Here is a 9248-nt window from a genome sequence, read left to right as displayed (position 1 = left end):
TATGGAATCGCTTCATTCTGGGTAAAAACCCTTTCAGTGAAACTTATTGGACAATAGTCATTTACCATTATAGTCGCACAAGTCGATATCCCAAGACGGATTCCTCTGCCGCATTATGTCAGAGGGCCATGGACGATTGTCACGCCCTGACCTTAGAGAGCCATTTTATTTTCTCTATTTGGTAGGTCAGGGTGTGATTTGGGTGGGCATTTCTATTGTTTCTATTTCTTTGTTTTTGGCCGAGTATGTTCCCAATCAGAGGCAGCTGTCTACGTTGTCTCATTGGGAATCATACTTAGGCAGCCTTTTTCCCACCCAATGGTTGTTAGGTTAATTATTTTATTTTGTGTGTGTGGTGTGTGTTGCTGTTTGTGTGTGTGTTGTGTGTGTGTGTGTGTGTGGTGTGTGTGTGTGTGTGTGTGTGTGGGTGGTGTGTGTGTGTGTGTGTGTGTGTGTGTTGTGTGTGTGTGTGTGTTGTGTGTGTGTGTGTGTTGTGTGTGACAGTTGCGTCACATTTGTTTCTGTTTACCTGTTCTTTTTGTGAGGGTTCACTCCATTAAAGAGATGGTGGAATTACACGCTGCGCCTTGCTCATCTATGACAGGGAGTTTGAAGCAGTGGAACGTGACCCGATGAAAGACTGTGTTCCCTGAGTAATTACAGACGTGTGTCTGGAGTGTATAGCCAATGTGAAGACCGTGGTTTGGCACCATCACATTAAAATCTATCGGTGTCGATGTTTCGAGTTTTCTGAAGTATCTTCTGCAGTTTCCGATCAAAAGGATTTGCGGGCTAAGCTGGTGGAATTAGAAAGGGTTGCTTGGCAAAGGATGGTATCGGGATTCGCGGAAGACCAGGCAGCAGACAGGGCAAAATTTCATCAAACGCTGCAGAGACGAGGTGCTCAGCGCTGCGGAGTTAAGCCGGTTTTGTCGAGGCTAAGTAATTCAGTAATCATAAAAAACGTTTACATGTTTCTACGAACTTACGGATAGTTTTTTGGATTTCCGTCTGCCCTCAGGACCGGAACGAGACTGTGGTTTTTCTAACATAACGCGCAAACCAATTGGCGGTTTTTTGGTTATAAACTAACTCTTTATCGAACAAAAATAGATGTATTGTGTAACTGGGAGTCTCGTGAGTTTAAACTCCAAAGATCATCAAAGGTACGTGATTATTTTATTGCTTTGACTTTCGTGACCAAGCTAATTTTGCGGCTAGCTGTTCTTACAGTTTTGTCTAATGATTTGATAAACTCACAACGCTCTGGATTGCTTTCGCTGTTAAGCACGGAGCTGTGAGGGGAACGGCACTCCGTACCTTCAGGCTCTGATTCAGGCCCTACACCCAAACCAAGGGCACTGCGTTCATCCAACCTCTTGGCCTGCTCGCTCCCTACCTCTGAGGAAAGTACAGTTCACGCTCAGCCCAGTCAAACTGTTTGCTGCTCTGGCACCCCAATGGTGGAACAACTCCTCACGACGCCAGGTCAGCGGAGTTCAATTCACCCACCTTCCGGAGGACACCTGGAAACCCCACCTCTTTAGGAATACCTAGCATAGGATAAAGTATCCTTCTAACCCCCCCCCTTAAAGAGTTAGATTGCACTATTGTACAAGTGGTTGTTTCCACTGGATATTCATAAGGTGAATCACCAATTTGTAAGTCGCTCTGGATAAGACGCGTCTGCTAAATGATTAAATGTTAAATGTAATATTGTAAACATAGTTAAGCACTATTTTACAACAATCTCGACATGATAGGTGGATTTAAAACAAGCTACGCTTGTGTTTTGGTATATTTCACTTGCTGATTTCATGATTATAAATATTTTGTCAGTTTTTTTATTTATTTGGCGCTCTGGCAACTTCCATGCGGTTGCTTGCTAAAGGAGAAAAGGAAAGGACCCAGTCACCCGGAAGCTATTTCCCCCTCCCCCTGCCCTGCACTTATTTTCATTACCTACACGATTATTATTGAAAAATGGTTATTTGATTACATGGAATGTGCGTCTATGTGTGCCCTTTCGTGCAAAACAGTCCATCCAGATTGTACATTTACTTTGAGTTATTAACGGTTAAAGACCAAACGGGGGTTGGGGGAATTTGACCCCTGACGGGCAGAGCAACACTGAAACCTGTAGGTGACAGGCTTATGTCCCAGTAATGCAGATCTGTTTAGGATATTCCTGTGGATAGTGTCGTTCTCTCCCTCCGGAGTTGCCTTAGACTGGAACTCCCACCGAATTCCCAGATAAGGTGTAGGGATTTCGGGGAACCAAGAAGATGCCCATGTCCATTTTTAGGAGTACTCGGTGGCATATGGTGGCTAAACTATTCTATACGCGCAGATATTTAGAACGGGCTGTTAGCAACATTCCTCAACTCCTATACCCCCTTCGAGAGATTCTCGGCTCTCTCAGAACCACCGGTTCTAAGCCCCTGGTGCAAGATAGAATGTATCCACTACCTTTCGAACGGACCCTCGACTTCATAGCTCCGAGGTTTGTTATACGCTACTCGCGCGTGACGTGGCTCACCACGTTTTCTCCCTCCATTGATTCTGGATAAATAGATACCACAGGCTGGGTCTTGTCTCCACTTATGTGTTTGCGGCCCCTCTACACTCACCATTGGCATATCCCTACCTCGTGGGATTCGAACCTTTCTCTTACGTCATTTCATATGTTTTCTTACTTTTCATTATATAGTTCCTACTTATCATTTTCTGTTCTTTCTCTCTATTTTCTACCTCCGCTACTCGATTGCAGGTTCGGCTTCGTACGTCTACTACGCTATAATCCGTCGCGCCTTCTTGTACTCGAGAACAAACAATCCTCAACTCCTTGACCGAGTGAGTGTCCGGTATCCACATTTCCCTCCAGGCTCAACTCTTCGATACACATTCTGGAGCTCCACCAGCTTGAGACGTGTCGCACCTCAATCTAACCTGGCCCTTGTTTATGTCTCCCGTAGGCGTCTCAGGTTTTCGCTGCTGCATTAATAGTCTCGGCACGTTTACAACTGTCGTAAGGCTTCATTAACCGTGGCTCACGTACTCTCCTAGCGTAGCTTTTACGGCACGAGGTATACAAGGGACAATTGGATTATTGAAATTGAGGATGATCCATACGTATGATTCCCACTCAGAGATTAGCTATCACAAAGACTTTGCTAGATTTGTGTAGTGTGTTAGTGTCGTGATCGCTGTGTGTCGTGATGTCGTCTGTTCAATGGTCGCTCGCTCGACTCTCATGTAGACCATAGGTGTTCCGACAGTTGTGATGTGCTCCGCATCGTGTGTGATTGTCGTATCCAGATGTGTTTCGCTCGTATGCTTAATGCTCGCTCCCTAGTCTTGTGCGGTCGTATCGCTGTGTCCAGTTGTGTTATAGTGTCCGTGTGTGTGTGTGGTTTGTCCAGTGTGTCGTGTGTGTGCTTCAGTGTGTGTGATGTGTATCAGTGCTCGTGTTGTCGTGTCAGGTTATTATTTTCCAGACACTTGAAGTAGTCACTCCACAAACACAATAAAACCTGGATAGATGGCTCAGTGAATGTGGATCGGTGATAATGTGATACGGTGCGGTCTCTTCAGTGATCGCTCACCGCCTAGTTGCACAAGTCTCCTCTAGCAGTGACAGATATGTCCACATCAACGTTGCCTGCATGGGCCTAGTCCAGATACCACCTCTCTACATCTGTGGGTGCTGCGACGCGACGGGCGTTTACTCACAGTCATCGTCTCTCTCAATTTGTAGGTTCGCTACATATTCAATAATCATTGTGCCACGCGCAGTGTGTAAACATCTCTTGTGTCCATGAGGAGTCCAGCTCCCGGCACTTATGTCCACTTGTATCCTAACACAACGAGTCATTAAACCTCTCATCTCCCTTGCTGCATCTCCTACCTTCACATGCTGTTCACTTATATGTGTCACACTCCTATAAATCAACAGTCCCTTCAACTCCTAACATACCCCTACTTCATCAGCCACTCTCAAAAATAACTGCGCCACCATCTCACCGCTTCCACTTCACTCTACCTCAGTACCACTCCATAGCGCGCCCCTACGTCCTGCACAGCTCCCTCACTTCCACAGTCACCCTGATGCCAAGTCCTTATCCAGCTTCTCTCTGGTGATACAGTCGATAAAACGCGCTGTCTCGTGCTATACTCTCTTCTTCTTGCTGCCACCTCGTCTACTACTTCTCTGTTTCTCCCTTACCTTACGAGTGAAGGAGTGCGCTCCTGTGTGCTGTGTTTGGGTCCCATTGTGAATGACCAACGCATAGACTCCTGATGGATGAAACCACGCCGCACAAATATCTCCACGATAAATCTCTTACCAGGTCATGCATTCACAACTCTCTATCAAATGTTTACCGTCTATCACCAGACAGCCTCTACCCAGTGTCCAGGATACTTCTCCCCCACCACCCCTCCCACACACTGATCTAGCCCCTACGCTAGCATAGTTTCATCCAAGAAGACTAGATAGTGCATCCTAAATATCACTCTCCATACACTAAGTCCAACACCCAGATGCAATACAGTCTTAGTGTGAATATAAGCCCTCACACATTTTCTAGATTTTCTTAAATGTCTCTCCTCTTCAAGGGAAGATCCAACAATAATATTGCTAAATCTATTAAGCTTAACACTTCGCTTAGCAAAATTACACAAGTTTCTCTTTGTCACCATTTTTCTCATCCACCAGATAGCTATCACCAATATCCGCGACTCAGACTACAGTACTTCTCCTAAGACCCACCCAACCCTATACAATAACACCCTACTCGCAATGACTGTTCATGATTAGTCATCAACATTTCAATGACATAATAGGCACTAGGCAACTCCTACTTTACCCTACTCCAGTCACTCTCAAATAGTCCACATCAACATCCTCACTTCCTGTGCCCCTACTCACAGCGACTCTCAAATAGTACATCCATTCTCAACTCCTACTACCCCTACTCACAGTCACTCTCAATAGTCCCATCAACGTCCTCAACTCCTTACTACCCCTCTCAGTCATCTCAAATAGTCACATCACGTCTCACTCCTTGCTGGCCCCTACTTTAAGCCACTCTCAAATAGTCCACTCACATCCTAACTTCCTACTACCCCTTTCAAGCCACCTCAATTCCATCCGTCCTCAAACTCCTATACCCCTACTCACGTCACTCTCAAATAGTCCCACACAACTCCTCAACCTACTACCCCTACTCACTCCTTAAATAGTCCTACATTCAAATCTCAATCCTGCTTGCCCTCTCTCAGTCATCTCAATAGTTCACATCAACGTCCTCAACTCTACTACCCCTCACTCTCAGCCACTCTCAATAGTCTGTCAACGGTCCTCAACTCCTATACCCTACTCTCACCACTTCAATAGTCCGATACATCCTCAACTCTGTGCCCCTTACTCCACCTCTCAATAGTCCACATAACGTCTTACTCTTGCTGCCCTACTCCAGTCCTCTCATAGTCACATCAACATTCTCAACTCTACTACCCTACTCACAGCCTCTCATTAGTCCACATCAAGTTCCTCAACTCCACATACCCTACTCACGTCACTCTCAATGTCCCCATCACGTTCCTACTCCTGCTGCCCCCTTACTCAGGTCCACTCTCAAATTAAGTCCATCACGTCCCTCATCCTCTGGCCCCTATCACTTCACTCTCAATAGTCCCTCAACCGTCCTCAACTCCTAATACCAGCTCTTTGTAATAGATTACAAAAAGTTGCCTATTTGGCAGGTCGCCAACTCATCATGTCTATAAGCAACTTTGCACCGTCCATACAAGGTCACTCGAAACCTTAGTAATCTACCTTATCACGCCGTGGCCAATGTTGGATGACCTGCACCAATTCTCCACTCTTATAAAACATATTTTAAAGAATCCGACAAGCAGACATATCTATCCGGTAACAGACTCAGCATCTCTTGTGTCAGCACACATATTTAAATTTTCTAAGCGCTTTCATACAGGGACGTGACAAAACAACATACTACCAACTCCGCATAAGTCGCTGATACACCATGTTAAACCTCTGCTATACCCAGCCTTTAGATTCGATTTCAAGCCAATAGATTAATCGTTCGCCAAAATTATTATACTTCTCACTATACCCTTCTCCAGATTTTCCGATGATCACTCCTGTAATTATCATTTTATACAACATAAACATATACAGTTGTTTCTGTCAAAAGTTGCAGGTATGTAGCGATGACGAGAGCCGTGGTACATAATGTATATTATTAGTAGGAGAGTGCCCGCCTCAAACACTGTCTGCATTGCTCATCTTTTCCGCCAAGTTGATTTCTATTAATTGTAGAATAGCTACATCTCATAATTTCTATTTCGGTATGATCCTACTACCATGGCATGCTCAGAGGTTGACAGCGAGATCTGAAGCACATCATAAGTTCTTTATATGCCCAAATCGACTATTTGTTAGATTTATAAATCATCTAACGTTACTAGCATCATATAAGTGCTTGCCGTGTCGCATGCCTCATGCACCCAGCTGCCTGTCCATACAAAGTGCGGCGTGGCACAACCACTATTGTACCACGTTTCTCTCCCACATACTTCACATTACGTAATAATTCATCATAATAATAATTCCTTAACCTCTCTTGGACGTACATTTCCACTCGAGTATCATTTGGGCAATACTGTGTTTCTTTGCTTCACAAAGTATCACCTCGTATGACCTTGTTGTGCTAAATACGCTCTACCTCATTCCACCTATTTCAATCTCCAGCTGCTTCCCCACCTTAGCTATAGTCGCACACAAATGTGCTCCCAAATCCTCAACACTCAGTATACCAAGGAATATTCCCGCACCTGCCTATATTACTCGCTATCAAAACTCGATAATAAATCTCTCGGTTTCAAAACATTCGTATACTGCATGTTCAACACCCTATATTTAATTCAAGATCTACAGCGTATAGCATCTCTGGATCCGATACTGACGCGTTTCCAAATTTCATCCTGACTTCTATGTCAGGCGCCATGACGACCGGAGACAAAGAAAGGTACTCCGTTCATCCGGCTTCTATAACCTTCGGACAGCTACGCAGACAGACCATTCCACTTCTCATTGGTTACTGACATCCAGGGGAAGGCGGGTGCAGTTCAATTCCAGCCATAGGATATACACAGGCTTTAAAACTGAACCCAGATCAGAGGATAATTCTCAGACCTTCGCAAGTCATGTCAGGATTTTTGCTGTAGAGGGAGTTCTGGGTCACCCACAGACATAATTAAAACGGTTTTAGAAACTAGACAGTGTTTTCTATCCAATWTTAGTAAGGATATGCATATTGTACGATCAAGAATTGAGCAATAGGCCGTTTAATTTGGAGACCAAAATATGCTAATGCGGAACAGCACCCCCTATAGTTGCAAGAAGTTAACCTCTTAGCGCTAGGGGTCAGATATTTTATTTTTTATTTTTTAAACGTTCCCAACGTAAACTGACATTTTCTCTGGCCCAGATCGTAGAATACGCATATAATTTACAGATTAGGATAGAAAACACTCCAAAGTTTCCAAAACTGTCAAAATATTGTCTGTGAGTATAACAATACTTATTCTGCAAGCGTTAACCTGAGAAAATATAATCCAGGATTGATATTTAAAAAATAAATCTGTGTTTCATGGACCGTCTATCCTCCATTTAAAGGGGTATCAACCAGATTCCTTTTCCAATGGCTTCCTCAGGCTGTGACCAGGCTTTAGACATAGTTTCAGGCTTTTATTTTGAAAAATGAATGAGATGTTTCATAAGTAGTCAGGTGTCCTCTGAATAGTGCCTGCGCGCCAGAGGGGAGCTCTCCATTTTCCTTTTGTCTCTTAATGAATAGGTTATGGTCCGGTTGAAATATTATCGATTATTTTTTGTTAAAAACAACCTGAGGATTGATTATAAAAAATATTTGACATGTTTCTACGACCATTACGGATACTTTTTGGAATTTGTCGAACGGAACAAGGCTTTTGTTTTCTCAACATAATGCGCAACCCAAATGGCGGTGTTTTGTGATAAAAGTAATATTTATCGAACAAAAAGAACATTTGTTGTGTAACTGGGAGTCTCGTGAGTGGAAACATCCGAAGATTATCAAAGGTAAGCGATTAATTTTATTGCTTTTCTGACTTTCGTGACCATGCTAATTTGGGGCTAGCTGTTGTAGCATTTATTGCTACACTCACAAAAGCTTGGATTTCTTTCGCTGTAAAGTATCAACAAGCTAAGCTGTGTTTTGGTATATTTCACTTGTGATTGCATGATTAAAAAATTTTTTTTGTAATATTTATGCATTTGGCGCCCTGAAATTCTAGCGGTTGTTTAGGAAAGTGATCCCGTAAAAGGGATCCGTAGCGCAGAGAATTTCTCACTTTTCAATCATTATTTTAATGTAGATGTTTGTATTGTATCAAAAGGTGAAGATAAGGTAACTTGAGACTTGTTGGATGATCAAATGTGATACTGTATGATAACATAAAACACACTTATTCCCAATAATTACACACACACATCCTGAACACACACACACACCTTCAGGCACACATGCATGAACACACACAAACACACACACATACATTTCTGACGTAACACGAACACATATACACACCTACACATGGTCAAAGCAACTCTTTGTAAACTTTGGTGTCCCTGATTTCTGCTTCTGTAGAACTACAGCTGATATTGAATATGACCAAGTAAGTAATGATGGTGGTCTTTGACTTAACTTGAATTAAGACTTATTCTTAGTCATATTCTTCACAGCAGTCAACACTCACATTTTCTAAGCCCGGGTTTCATTGTGTACTCTCCACCATGTTCCACACTGTAGCGGTAAGCAGAAGAACAGACAGTCATTGAGTGATACACCTGAACTCACACACACACAATCAGTATATAACTTTGTCCAAGTGGTGGTAAGAATGTTTGTCTTAACTATCCTGATAAGTCAAACATGTCTGATATGAACATTGACATAAACCCTCTACATACTTGAGTTTCTCCAGTCTGCAGTGTGGATCCTCCAGTTCCATAGGTACATCTTCAACTATGACAGACAAATGAGAAAAAAAAAGGTTCGAAAATCACATTTGTAGGCTTTTTAAATGATTCATTTGCAAATTATGTGTGGAGAAAAAATACACGTTATTTGGTCCACCGACAAAATAAGCACTGGTAGTGGAGGGTCTACACAGAAGTG

General features: G+C 43.2%; 2 protein-coding genes across 3 annotated transcripts in view; one reads left to right on the top strand and one right to left on the bottom strand.

Annotated features, from left to right (window-relative positions):
- khdrbs3 (KH domain containing, RNA binding, signal transduction associated 3) overlaps positions 1 to 9248 on the top strand; it is a 248543-nt gene that overhangs the window by 75394 nt on the left and 163901 nt on the right. The window lies entirely within an intron of this gene.
- Positions 1 to 9248, bottom strand: part of LOC111955120 (stonustoxin subunit beta-like) — a 28756-nt gene that overhangs the window by 1318 nt on the left and 18190 nt on the right. The gene's annotated exons all lie outside the window — the stretch shown is intronic.

The sequence above is a fragment of the Salvelinus sp. IW2-2015 genome, linkage group LG30 (assembly GCF_002910315.2).
Source record: "Salvelinus sp. IW2-2015 linkage group LG30, ASM291031v2, whole genome shotgun sequence".
Lineage (NCBI taxonomy): Eukaryota > Metazoa > Chordata > Actinopteri > Salmoniformes > Salmonidae > Salvelinus > Salvelinus sp. IW2-2015.
Note: the sequence above shows the minus strand (reverse complement) of the source record. Positions and strands in the feature narration are given on the sequence as shown.